Consider the following 13,984-nt stretch of genomic DNA (forward strand, 5'->3'; position numbering starts at 1 on the left):
GGTAATATCGCATCACTCTATCCGATAGATGATGTCAGGGTTTCAGACTACCTATGTCCTCGGTTACTATTCGATAATAACTTCGCCACCATAATTCCTTCAAGAGGAGATTGGGAGGCGGGTTTGCCTACAACTCTAGGAAAGATAGCGATCTACACCGACGGGTCTAAAATGGATGAGGGCGTTGGAGCCGGTATCTTTTCTACGGACCTAATGATTAGTAAATCATACCACCTCTCAGATTCCACCTCAATATTTCAGGCTGAAGTTTTTGCCATCCTTAGGGCATGTGTTCTTGCTTTAAATATGCGCCTTCACGGAAAAGAGGTCTGTATTCTAACTGACAGTCAGGCAGCTATTAAAGCTTTATCAGCAGTCTGTCTGTCATCAAGATTAGTAGAAGAATGTAAGGAAATTATTTCTGAACTAAGTGAGAAGTCCAAGGTTACTCTAGTGTGGGTTCCCGGGCATTCTAATATTGTGGGAAATGAGCGCGCCGACGAGCTTGCTAGGCTAGGCGCCTCTTCCACGGGTACCCCTATTTCGATCCCTGCCCCTGTCAGCTACGGGCGTAGGCTAATTTGTGACCATTTTTTGCGAAAGGCAAATAGTGAGTGGACCCTTACTCTGTCAGCAGCCAGGTCAAGGGCTACTTGGCCCATTTATTCCAAATATAGAACCTCTGACTTAATCTGTAGAAATAAATCTGAAGTTTCTAAGCTAGTATCTATCTTTACGGGTCACTGGTCCATAGGACGGCATGGAGCCAGACTTGGCCTTTCCTGTGGTACCTCATGTAGTGCGTGTCTACCAACACTTGAAGAAATGACACCAGAACACCTGATGTGTTTTTGTCCAGGTCTGGCCAGAACTAGGTTTAAGTTTCTAGGGGCCCCTTTCTTCAACTCACTTAACGATATCTCCAGCATCAGCATTAGCCAGATTCTTGCATTTGTTAATGCCTCTGGTTGGTTCTAGTTTGACTCTCTATCTACTACCCACTTTTACGAGGTTTTTGTGGACTCAAAACGGCTTTCATCCTTAGCTATTTGAGGAGGATTCGTCCTCCCTCCACCACAACTAACTAACTAACTATATATCCAAAAGCCCTTTATTTCCATTGTGCAAGCCATAGACTCAATTTAGTTGGTAATGACTTAAATACTGTTGCGGACATAAGGAATACAATAGCAACTGTTAAAGACATAATTAATTTTTTTTCGAGAGTCTAGTACACGAAGACATCATGTGCCAAACATTCCTCTTTTTTGTGATACTCGATGGTCACAAAAATACAGGAGCATTCGAATCTTCAAAATGTATTTCGTGGAAATTATTAAAGCGTTAGAAAAATAAGAGGTCGAGGGCAATGCGAGCACTAGGAAAACAGCTTTTCAACTACACACAACAGCTACTAACTCTACGTTTATTATTGCCGTGCTATTAATAGCCAAATATTCAGTTCTGCTGGAGCTAATAGTGAATGCTTTGCAATCATCTTCAATAAACGTTATGCAATGCTCTCAACATATACAAAATATCATTGAACTAGTGCAGCAAAATCGAAGTAATATTGATGCAATTGTAGGAGAAATTTTAACTGAAGCGAACGAAATTGCAGAACAATTAGATGTTGAACTAATGCCTCCTAGAATATGCAGCCGTCAAACATTAAGAGCCAATCCACCCGCGACGACAATAGATCAGTATTATAAGATTTTCCTTATAATACCTTATTTAGACTCGCTGCATACATCGCTTAGTATTCGATTTAGTAAAGAAAATTCTACTGCATTTTTTTTGTCCTATCTTCATCCATACCACATGTTGCAATTGTCTGATGAAGAATTGCGAGAAAAAATTAAAACAGTGGAAGCATTTTACGTTATTGAAGGATTTGAGGAAGAGATTCAAATATGGTACATCACATGGAAAAAAAATTGATATCTGCTGAAGAGTTGAAACAAATTTGTATAGAAGAATTAATAAGTGAAGCACAGATTCTATTTCCTGCGACAAAAAAAAAGCACTAGAAATGTATGCCGTATTACCTTGTACGATCTAAGATCTACTATGAGTGAAAATCGATTAAATGGTAAAATAAATTTTAATAATTACTGTTTACTTATTGTTTACTTATATTTATTATACAGGATTATGCTTGCTGAGTCTTCATACAAAATTGTGGATGAAAACCAAAATGAAATTGTTGAGGAAGTAATTGACCGGTTTGCAGAAGATCCCCGCAGACTTCTGTTTAAATAATTTTTCTTTGAAACATTTTTGATTTTATTTATTTTATCTTGTCCTTCACTGAGAGGTTAGCCATATGTAGGCAAACCATAAAACTTGTTTCACATAAGTTTTAACACATTGCCCAAAATAAAACGACTTTTTTGTAAACAAAATCTAATTTTCAAGTTTTCAATGAACTAGCGGTGAAATATACTAGCTAATATAAGCCGAAAAGAAAAAGAAAAAAGTACTAAAGAAGGCTGCCTTAGCACACTTTAAAATATATTATAATATCATATCAGTATATCTGCTCCACACGAAACAAGACCCATCAAGAGAAACGACAAAATTAATCTTCAAAGTATAATGTTAACAGTGGAGATTAAAAATGCAGATTAACTTAATCTCGTTCTCTTAATCTCACAATGTAAATGTAATAGTAGGCATTATAAGGAAACTAAGGAAACGAGAAACAATCATACATCCATTACGTTAAAGTTTTTAGCATGTGAACGAAGAGTGAATGTATTTATGATTATAATAGTTAACATTACATAAAATTTTATAAAAACAAAAATTTTGTATATAGTAGACATTTTCAATTAATGTTGAATTTTGTATTTTGTATTTTGTATTGACAAGACCAAAAACTTAGTTTCAGTTAAATTTAAACTGATGCACAAAATCCATGGAAATTTTATTTTCTGCACGCAGTTCTGCGCGCAACTCTGCCTGCATAATGCTTGTGCATACTTGATTTCCATGCGTACACCATACCAAAAAGTAGTCGACATTCTGAACAGCAAAGGAACTTGGCGACATAAATAAACCTGTATAAAAATATGTATTGTTTTTTGTTAATGAGCGCATATCTTGAAAACAACTGGACTGATTTTACTAGTTTTTTTTGAACGTTCGCTATAGATCGGATAAGGTTCTTACAGCAAATACAATACAATATACAAGTAGATATGAAATGCCTTTATTATGCACTGTACTGATGAGTGACGGAACCAAGAACGGCCAGGAGCCTTAATGCACCGAGCGCCACTTACAAATGGGCGCCAAATGGTCCCCAAGCTAAACAAAATTAGTATAGAAAAAGTAACAAAAACCCTTACTATCATTCCAAGTATTCTAGAATGTAAAGATGTTGCTTATTTAAAATTTAATAACAACCTCCCAGTTATATCAAACTAACTTCGCACAGAAATGATTATTCGTAGATCCAGTCAACGTAGAACGAATCCAGTCAACTGCAATAGCAACATCAAGTAATCGTCTAATACCAAAATCTTAGTTTTATGGTTGGGTCGGTAATGATGAAGAAGGAACTGAAATAAGCCAATTCTGACTCTTAAGTTCACCCAAAAATAACGCAGTGTACTGCTTTTGCTACTTACTATTTATAAAGTCAAATTTGGCTATACATCAATCCTTGTAACAACATCTGGTTTTAACAAATGGAGAAAAGACAGAAGTCCAAGTCACCGAAAATAGTTCACGACTTAGAAAGAAACAGCAAGAAGATTAATTAATGACACTGAAATCCACGCAACTATACAATCTGAAAAAGAAAGTTGGCAAAATATATTGCAACCAATATTAGCTTGTATGAAGTATCTAATTTGCTTTACTCTTGCTTTACGTGGTCATATTGAATACTCAGCGATTCAAGATAGTGCAAATGCTAGAAACTTATTATCCGTACTTAAACTTGTAGCTCATTTTGATCCACTGCTAGGAAATGATCTAAAATATGTTCTGGAAAGACCAATATCTGTGTCATACCTATCACCACAAATTCAAAATGAATTTCTTATGGCATCTATTGACATCCACAGTTCGTAACCAACTAATAAATGACATTTAAAAAAATAAATACTATGGCCGTTTATTTGATTCAAGACCTGATATTTCTCATCGAGAGCAAATGTATATAAAAGTCTTTCATTGAATTTATTGAAATATAGTACATGATGAAAACGCAACTTGGATTCAAAACCCAATTAGAGAACAGATCAGATTTCATTAACAAACTGTAGACCACAATGTTATGACAATGCTACCGTGTTGTCAGGTCATATATCTAGAGTTCAACAAAGAATTATAGAAAGATAAAATAAAGCATTATTAGAACTAGTTAAACAAGATCCAATTATTGTAACATGTTTTGGAATAACTGAAAATATGTCTGTTTTTATCTCGTCCAACATTATGAATTCTTAAAGAACATTTTAAAGAAAACTGTTAAAAGCTCATTTAAATCATGTTGGATTAACAGAGTAAAAACGGTTAGCGTTATGCTCAATAGGGCGGAAAAATTAGTACAAATTTTAGAAAAATCAGCACAGGACAATAGTATTACAAGTGACAGCAGGAGTGAAGCCAGTATTATATTACAAAATATACTGAATTTAAACTTCATAATTTCACTTTATTTCTGGCATAAATCGTGAGAAGAGTTGATCATGAGCAACTCAGATGCAAGATTCTGAAATAAATTTTATAGAAGCGTTCCATGATCTTAAATCATTAACGACAGAACTTGCCAACTTATCTAAATTCGAGAATAGGTTTAAGGGAAAAAAGTAGGGAATGCTAATTCTCTTTGTGAAAAATGGGGTATTGATACACAAACACGTCTTAGAAAACGTTGAATAATGCGCGGAGAATTGGCAAGAGATTTCCGCCTTTCCCCAGAAAGTGAAATTCCTCGTTTATTGAAAAGTGTTCTTGATCGTTGCAGCAAAAATTAAATACTCTATTCACACGACTAAATGAATTTGATGTTAAATTTGGATTTTTGCTAAATGTTGACATTTTATTAAACGGGGTGGAACGGAACTTTGTCAAAATAATCGATTGCAAAATGTTTATTTTTAGTAGAAAAGAAATTAAATCTAGAACTCCATTCGAGCTTCTAATTTATGATTTCATATGGAGAAAATGTGTTTCCAAATTTGAGATTCAGTAAATGGAAGTTTATTTTGATATATAATACGTACGATTAACGATAGAACAAAATTGTTGGAATGACTTAGCGTTTCTAAGTGTGGAAGGAGAAAAATTTGAAACAAACGACTTTAATGAAGTAATTGATCAATTTACCTCAACAAAGGCGGGAAAAGTGTATATGTAATATTTAATTATATTGATAGCTCAAAGTATTAAATTATTAATATTATAAATAAATCTTACATATAATACATATTAAAATTTGTCATTATTAAAAAACTGTAAATTTTAAATTTACAATTATGTAAATATTTGAAACAAACAATATAATTTGAACTAATTCTACCTCTGTTCTTATTGCGAATAAATTCTATATATGTATGTGAGTCTATATATGTATATGTAGATTGATAAATGTTCTTTTGAGGGCGCCAAATGTGTATGCAGCACCAGGTGCCAATTATGCTTTCTACCCCACTGCTTCTGATAGAAAGCCCTATTTTGCAATAGTGTTGCTAAGAACAGTATTGCTAAAAATGATGTTGCTACACATACTTGCTGATGGATTTTATTGAAAAAATCAATTGTTGTACAAATGAGAAACATTCGATATGATAATGTCTTTCATTTTTATTACAATAACTATTCACATCAGTATGGGGCGATAAGTCATTACTACTAAGAAGTAAGTGTTTACATCCACTACATTAACAAAAGAAATCACCCAATTTTGTACCGAAAACTGAGATTTATTTTATTTTACTAGATTCGCGCACCCTTCCGGATCTAGCACCCTCCCGTTATAATATTGTAAGGATGGAAATTTAAACCAATTTCCAACCTACATATAACCAGTGTAGAGTTCATATCTGAAATAAAAATTGGTTAATTTTTATTTAATATATAATATGTAAACAACTTACTGAAAACCCACCTCCGCATGCACGTAACTGCACTAAATGAATAAACCTAAGATTAGGTTTACAAAGAATATAAAATATAATACACCCACCTTATTTATTTACTATTTATATTAATAATTTTGATCATTTTAATATTTTTAATATTTATTTTAATTTTAATTAATATAAATATTATATGGCGTTTACACTGGCCGAAAATGGCTCATTTTGAATGAGCCATTTGAAAGTGTTTAGATTAGTTGTATTTCATTTGTTCTCATTTCAAACAGCTGATTTTTCAACTTGCATGTTGATTTGATTTTTGGCCTGTGCCAAAAAAATGTTGCATGAAGGTTAAATATGCCTTCAAACCTTACAATATAAACTTAAAACATATTTTTAACTTCTATTAATTACCTTTTGGGAAGTAGAAGTTCTAAAAAGAGGTGCATCGTTTTCAAGAAAATGCAACCACCAAACATTTGCTTACCTTTTTTTGTAAATATATCAAAAACAGCTTTCTCAAACTGTCAAAATGCTATGAAAAGCTTTTATTTATGGTATGTTCAATGGATTCCTTTGCACTTGGAACATATGTGGAATGCATTCGAACGTCTTTCATACAGAATGTGAGAAAATTGCTCATTTTTGCGCTTGAAATTTTATATGCAAGAATGAGTCATTCGATACTCATTTTCGATTTTTGACCAAAATGAGCCATTTTCGGCCAATGTAAACGCCATATTAAGCACTGACACTGAGTACAAGGTAGCACATTTAAAAGCAAAACATAAACAAACAAGAAATGTCAGAAAGAGCTTTTGTGCAAAGAGCTTTGTGCAAAAATTGATGCGCGCGCATTTTAACTACGGCGAAAGCGCAAAACATGACGTCAAAAATGCAAACCAGCTGCAAACCAAGCTTTGCGCTACATTACAGTTTGGTCGAATGCGTATATAAGACGACGCATTTGCTTAGAAAGGGGACTTACTGATCGACATGCAAAGTGATCAGAAGCAGGCAGAGGCTCTCGAAGACACCGAAAACACACCAGGTACTTGGACAGTCGAATACAACATACAAAGTCGCTCGCAGAGCTAAGTATGAACAGAGACACTTATATAATAATTTTCCTTTGATTTATATATTCCAGATATAAGCGTGGACACGTTCATATCTTGTTACTAAATCATAATATAAAGCGTGAACACTTTTTATTCCTAATACCACCACCGTACATAAGCGTGAACACGTTTACATCCCAGATACTAAACCACATATAGGTGTGCATAGATAACAACGTCTATAACAAATAAATAATTTTCCCTAACAGGTATCAAAGACCATACACCAGCTACATCCTATATACTATGTATAATACTATTTATATAATACTATACTTAACCGTATCGTAATTTTATTATAATTTCCGCAAATAAAATAAATATCAATTTTCATACAAATATAAACAAATAAACATTGTTAGTTTTTAGAGAACATCACAATTAACAAATATTAAAATTGAACACTGTCTCCTTATTTAAATTCGGTTTTTACTAATGAAATTTGTAGATCTCTGTGAATACTTTCATTCCTAATATAGCATAGGGCTCCAGTGATTGTTCTCAGTATTTTTGACTCAGCTCTTTGGATAATTTCGATACTTGAAGCACTAGCATTACCGAATACCATAAGCATGGACACCATAAGTCCACATTGGTTTTATGACGCCGTTATACAGGAGTACTTTATACTTTAGGCATAGGGAGGATCTGTTACTAATGAGCCAGTGCAACTTAGAGGCTTAAAGCTTCATTTGTATTTTTTGGACTTCAATGTGCTTGCGCCTGTCTAGGTGAATACCTAAGTACGTTATATTATCTCTTTGTGGTATGGGAATGTTATTTAGTAAAATTGTTGGAGATGTACTCTAATTTAAGATAAAAATGAAGTGTCTACATTTTAGGTCATTAATTTTAATTCGCCATTTTGACAACCATTTCTCCACCAGAAATAAGTAAGATTGAAGTTGGTTTCTACATAAAATTGCTATATCATCGGCAAACGTTGTGGTGACAACTGAATCACTTATTGGGATATCAGATATGGAAATGTGCATTCCAAGATAGAGCATGAAAAGACAGGGCAAAGTAGACTTTTCTGTGGAACGCCAGCTTCTATTGGGAACTTATAGATACGATTGTAAAACTGAGTGGACATTAGCAGGTAATAGACAACATATCTTGTATATGACCCCGTTTTGCCATACTTTATCAAATGCTTATTTTACATTGAGGAATACATTGAGGAACAATATTCTCTATGCTCAAAAGCATGTCTTATTTCGTTCGTTGTACGATTCACTTGTTCAATAGTTCCATATTTTTCCCTTAAACCAACTGGTGAGAGGGTATTAGGTTATGACTGTCAAGCAAAGGTTTCAGCTTTAAAAGTACTGCTCTTTCAAAGAGTTCAGACAGACATGGCAGTAAGCTTATTGGCCTGTATGAAGCGGCAAGCGTGAGATTTATGGATAATTATGATCAAGGATGTTTTCTACACTGTTGGGTAAAAGCCAAATTTAATAATAGCATTAAAAAGTCTTGTGATAAAATTTATGACCGAAAGGGGTAAATTCTTTGTCATGATGAGTGAGATGTTTTCATATCACAGTGCCTTTTTGCAATCTAACTTGTTTGTGATTATTTGAAGAAGATCATTGGCCGTGATAATCATGTCAATAGATGGTGCATGTAGATGCTGAGTGGGAAAGTCATAATATCCTGTTGCTGGAACACTTCTTTTAGGTAATCAGCAAAAACGCAAGATTTTTCTGTTCTTGCTTCGGCAGAACATATACTAAAATTGGAACAATATATAGAAGAGTTCTACTTGATACTTTTACCCTTCATCGCATTAAACTGAGGAAATCGCTTCGCCGCCAAACTTATCGCATTATACAGGTAGCGTCAACGTAAGCTCATGCATCCCAAGCCATCCTCAAGAACGTGGACACCATAATTGCCCAGAGAGTTAAGCAATCCAGGTTTAATTCCATTAGTGCCAAACTTCGTGCCACCCAGTGCCGGTCTGACGTCTTCAGTACGAACCTCCGCTATGGCAACACCATAACGTATGACGACCTTGATAAAGCCAACGTCTTTGGTGAAGTCTTCGTGACTAATCACCGTCTTACGGCTGGCCTAGGCGAGCGCCACTTTACATCTACTACGAATTCTGTAGTTCATGGGCTTTTCGATGCTTTCAATGAAACCATTGTCACTTTCTGCAGTTCCCCGCTCACTGCATCAATGTTGAAGACATCCAAGGGTTTCTCATCCCTTCCAAACTCATCGACATGCTTCGGCTCAAAATGTCCAAAAGTCATCTGGCACTGACTGCGTGTCTTTTTACGCCATGTGGCGTTTCTCACCACTCTTTTTTAAAAAGTGCGCCATACTCTTCTACTATGCGTACAACACTGGTTCCTTTCCCCAGCCATGGAGGAAGGCTATAGTTTGTCCCATTGCCAAAAGTGGCAAACCTAAAGCTGACCCTTTCAGCTATCGTCCTATTTCTCTTCTTAACTCTGTCAAGAAGCTCTATGAGACTTTCATAGCAAGCAAACTGAAGTCCTTCACGTGTGGGAATAATATTATTCCCCCTCTTCAGTTCGGCTTTAGGAGCCAAACCTCCACCGTTCATGCCCTGCATCATCTCCAAAATGAGATATGCGTAGGCTTAGCATATCAGTAAGCAGCCCACTGTGGCACTAAGTCTTGACATTGAAAAAGCCTTTGATACTGTCTGGTTTGAAGGCTTAATTCTTAAGATTTACCAGTTCGGTTTCTCTCTTACGCTCTGCAGTGTAGTCCACAAATGTCTTTCCAACAGAACCTTTCAGGTTCAAGTCGGTTCCTCTCTGTCCCGTTCCTCTCTGTCCCCATCGACGCCGGCGTCCCTCAGGGCTCGGTTCTTGGACCTCTCCTTTTCAACCTGTTCATAGCAGACATCCCGCTCCCGCGTACCTCTAATAAGCAAATCTGCTTCGCAGACTACTGTCTTGTCTTCATTCGATTGTATAATCCTTACCGAGTCTCCAATGAGGTTAATGCCCACCTTAAATCTCTTTTTGAAGATTAAACTCAACCCCTCCAAGATCTCTGCCATTGCCTTTACTGGCCAGCAGCGTGATTGTCCCAGAGTTTTTAGCACCTCTAATATTAAGCACAGGCTTAATAACTCTCCAATTCAGTATGTTCCTAAGCTGAAATATCTTGGCATTGTTTTTTCATCCCAGCATAACTTTATACCACATGTTGACTATGCAATCCGTAACGCCCGGTTCAGGCATACTCAACTTAAAACTGCACTTCGAAGACATAATCAGCTTAACTGCAAAGTTAAGCTATTCTGCTGTAAGCAGCTTATTCGTCCACTCCTTACTTACGCTTTCCCTATTTGGTCAGCCATCACTTCCACTCAGGTGGAAAGATCTGCAAGCGCAAGCCTAATGGCAAGCACTTCTCCATATCAACTCTCTATAACAATGCCAAGACTACTAGTGTTGACATGTATCTTCTGTCACTCGTCCGTAGGTATCTCACCCGGCTCCATGGCCTTATTCCCCGACGCCTCTACTCCTCTCACCCTCCCAGAAGACCTTGTTCTAGCATTGCGCTGTAAACCCCCTCGCAATACCTGACCCACTACTTCGATGAAGTGGACCATAACCTCTCCACTATCCTCTTATATACCGGCGGCTTTCGTGACCCTAGTCACAAAGTATATTGTTGATCCCACCCCCGCTAGTTAGCCGTATCCCCTTCCCCTTCTTTTGACTGAAATTATATAGTCTGATTTTAGTTTCCCTGTTTAATGCAGTTAAAACTGTCTCCTGTCCTTGAATAAGATTTTCGCTGAAGGGGACCTACATTTTTGTAATTCGCGTCTTAACCTACGTTTTTGTAAAACTCTCTATGTCTTTGTCTATGTAAGATTCTCTATGACATTATTTGTAAGTACTTTATTGGATATTTTTTTTTTTTTTTTTTTTTTTTTTTTTTTTAAAAACATACATTTATTTATTGCATCTTCTCTTAGAATGAGACTAAAAGTTCTAAAATCTTATCACTAATTACACAATATTACAAATTTTAATTTTTCCTATACATAGTATAAAATAAAATAAGTAAACCTTATATCACGAACCTCACTTAGAACAATGGGTTAAATTTCATTGGAGTGAATGTTAGGTGGTTTATAAAGAAAGCAGTTCAACTTTATCAGATTAGTTAAAAGAAAGGTGCGGTTTTTGCTTCAAGCTATTGAATATTAATTAATGGCTGGACGGTCAGCTGTTTTTAGGATGGAAGTAGGGGATAGATGTGCGAGATTTCTTGTTAAGGGATTAACATGTTCTTTCAGCCTTTTATAGTATTTTTTTCTTATATAGTCAAATTTATCTTTAACTAGGGGAATTTATAAATCTCGGTGGATACTTTCATTCCTAATATACCATGGGGCACCAGTGATTGTTCTCAGTATTTTTGACTGACCTCTTTGGATAATTTCAATATTTAAAGCACTAGCATTGTCAAATAGCTGGATAGCATATTGTTTTTATGACGCTGTTATACAAGAGCACTTTATACTCTAGGCATAGGGAAGATCTGCTATTAATGAGCCAATGCAACTTAGAGGCTTGGAGCATCATCTGAATTTTTTTGGCATCAATATGTTTGCGCCAAGTTAGTCGTCTGTCCAGGTGAATACGTAAGTACGTTATATTATCTGCTTGTGGTATGGGAATGTTGCCATATTTAGTAAAATTGTTGGAGATGTACTCCCATTTAAGGTTAAAATACGTGTCTACATTTTAGTTCATTAACTTTAATTCGCCATTTTGACAACTATTTCTCCACCCGAAATAAGTAAGATTGAAGTTGGTTTGAAGCAAGCACAACGTTTTTGTTTCGACATAAAATTTTCGTATTTTCAGCAAACGTTGTGGTGACGACTGAGCTACTTATTGGAATATCAGATGTGTAAAGTACATATAAGATAGGGCCAAGAACACTTCCTTGTGGAACGCCAGCTTCTATTTTTTTTTTTTTTTTTTTGCAGTAGGGGGAATGCATCGAAAGCCACAGTGTAAGACTTGAACCCACTAAAACCACCTCTTAGGAATAAAAGGAGAAGATTTCTACAGTAATGTGGAAACTTCATTCCAGTAATCATGGGAGAGAGAAATGAGAAAATAGATTTAATACCTAGTGAACTAGGCTCATTTAAATCAGAAAGCAATGGCATGAACTAGGTAGGATGGATGATATAGAAAGGGAAGGGGTTACGGCTAACTAGCGGGGGTTGAATCAACAGTATACTTTGTGACTAGGGTCACGAAAGCCGCGGTTATATAAGGAGATAGTGGAGAGGTTATGGTCCACTTCATCGAAGTAGTGTGTTAGGTATTGGGGGGGCTTATATCGCGAAGCTAGAACAAGGTCTTCTGAAAGAGTGAGAGGAGTAGAGACGTCGGGGGGAAGGTCATGGAGCCGGGTGAGATACCTACGGGCGAGTGACAGAAGATACTCTTCAACACGAGTGATCTTGGCATTGTTGTAGAGAGTTGATATGGAGAAGTGCTTGCCATTACGCTTGCGCTTGTAGTTAGTGCAATCGCGAAGAAGTTTCCGCTCAAACAGGCGGATTCTTTCCAATTGAGCGGAAGTGATGGCTGACCAAATAGGGAAAGCGTAAGTGAGGAGAGGACGAATAAGCTGCTTATAGCAGAGCAGCTTAACTTTGCAGTTAATCTGGTTATGTCTTCGAAGTGCAGTTTTAAGTAGAGTATGCCAGAACCGGGCATTACGGATGGCATAGTCAACATGTGGTATAAAGTTATGCTTGGATGAGAAAACAATGCCAAGATATTTCAGTTTGGGAACAAGCTGAATTGGAGAGTTAAAAAGCCTGATCTTAATATTAGAGGAGCTAAAACCTCGGTAAGGATTAGACGATCGCATGAAGACAAGGCAGTCGTCTGTGAAGCAGATTTGCTTAATAGGGGTCCGCGAAAGCGGGATGTCTGCTATAAACAGGTTGAAAAGGAGAGGTCCAAGAACCGAGCCCTGAGGGACGCCGGCGTCGATGGGGAAGTTACGAGACAGAGAAGAACCGACTCGAACCTGAGGGTTCTGTTGGAAAGAAATTTATGGACTATACTGCAGAGCGTAGGAGAGAAACCGAACTGGTGAAGCTTAAGAATTAAGCCTTCAAATCAGACAGTATCAAAGGCTTTTTCATTGTCAAGACTTAGTGCCACAGTGGGCTGCTTATTGAAAAAGCCTACGCATATCTCATTTTGGAGATGATGCAGGGCATGGACGGTGGAGGTTTGGCTCCTAAAGCCGAACTGAAAAGGGGAAATAATGTTAATCCCAGAGGAGAAGGACTTCAGCTTGCTTGCTATGAAAGTTTCATAGAGCTTACTGACAGAGTTAAGAAGAGAAATAGGACGATAGCTGAAGGGGTCAGCTTTAGGTTTGCCACTTTTGTCAATGGGACAAACTATGGCCTTCCTCCATGGCTGGGGGAAGGAACCAGTGTTGTACGCATGGTTGAAGAGCATTGCGCACTTTTTAAAAAAGAGTGGTGAGAAACGCCTCATGGCGTAGAAAGACACGCAGTCAGTGTCAGATGACTTTTTGGGCGTTTTGAGCCGAAGCATGTCGATGAGTTTGGAAGGGGTGAGAAACCCTTTAGTGTCGTCAACATTGATGCAGTGAGCGGGGAACTGCGGAGAGAAAGTGACAATGCTTTCATTGAAAGCATCGAAAAGCCCATGAACTTCAGAATTCGTAGTGGACGTAAAGTGGCACTCGCCT

This window comes from Teleopsis dalmanni, chromosome 1, assembly GCF_002237135.1.
Source record: "Teleopsis dalmanni isolate 2A chromosome 1, ASM223713v2, whole genome shotgun sequence".
Taxonomy (NCBI): Eukaryota; Metazoa; Arthropoda; class Insecta; order Diptera; family Diopsidae; genus Teleopsis; species Teleopsis dalmanni.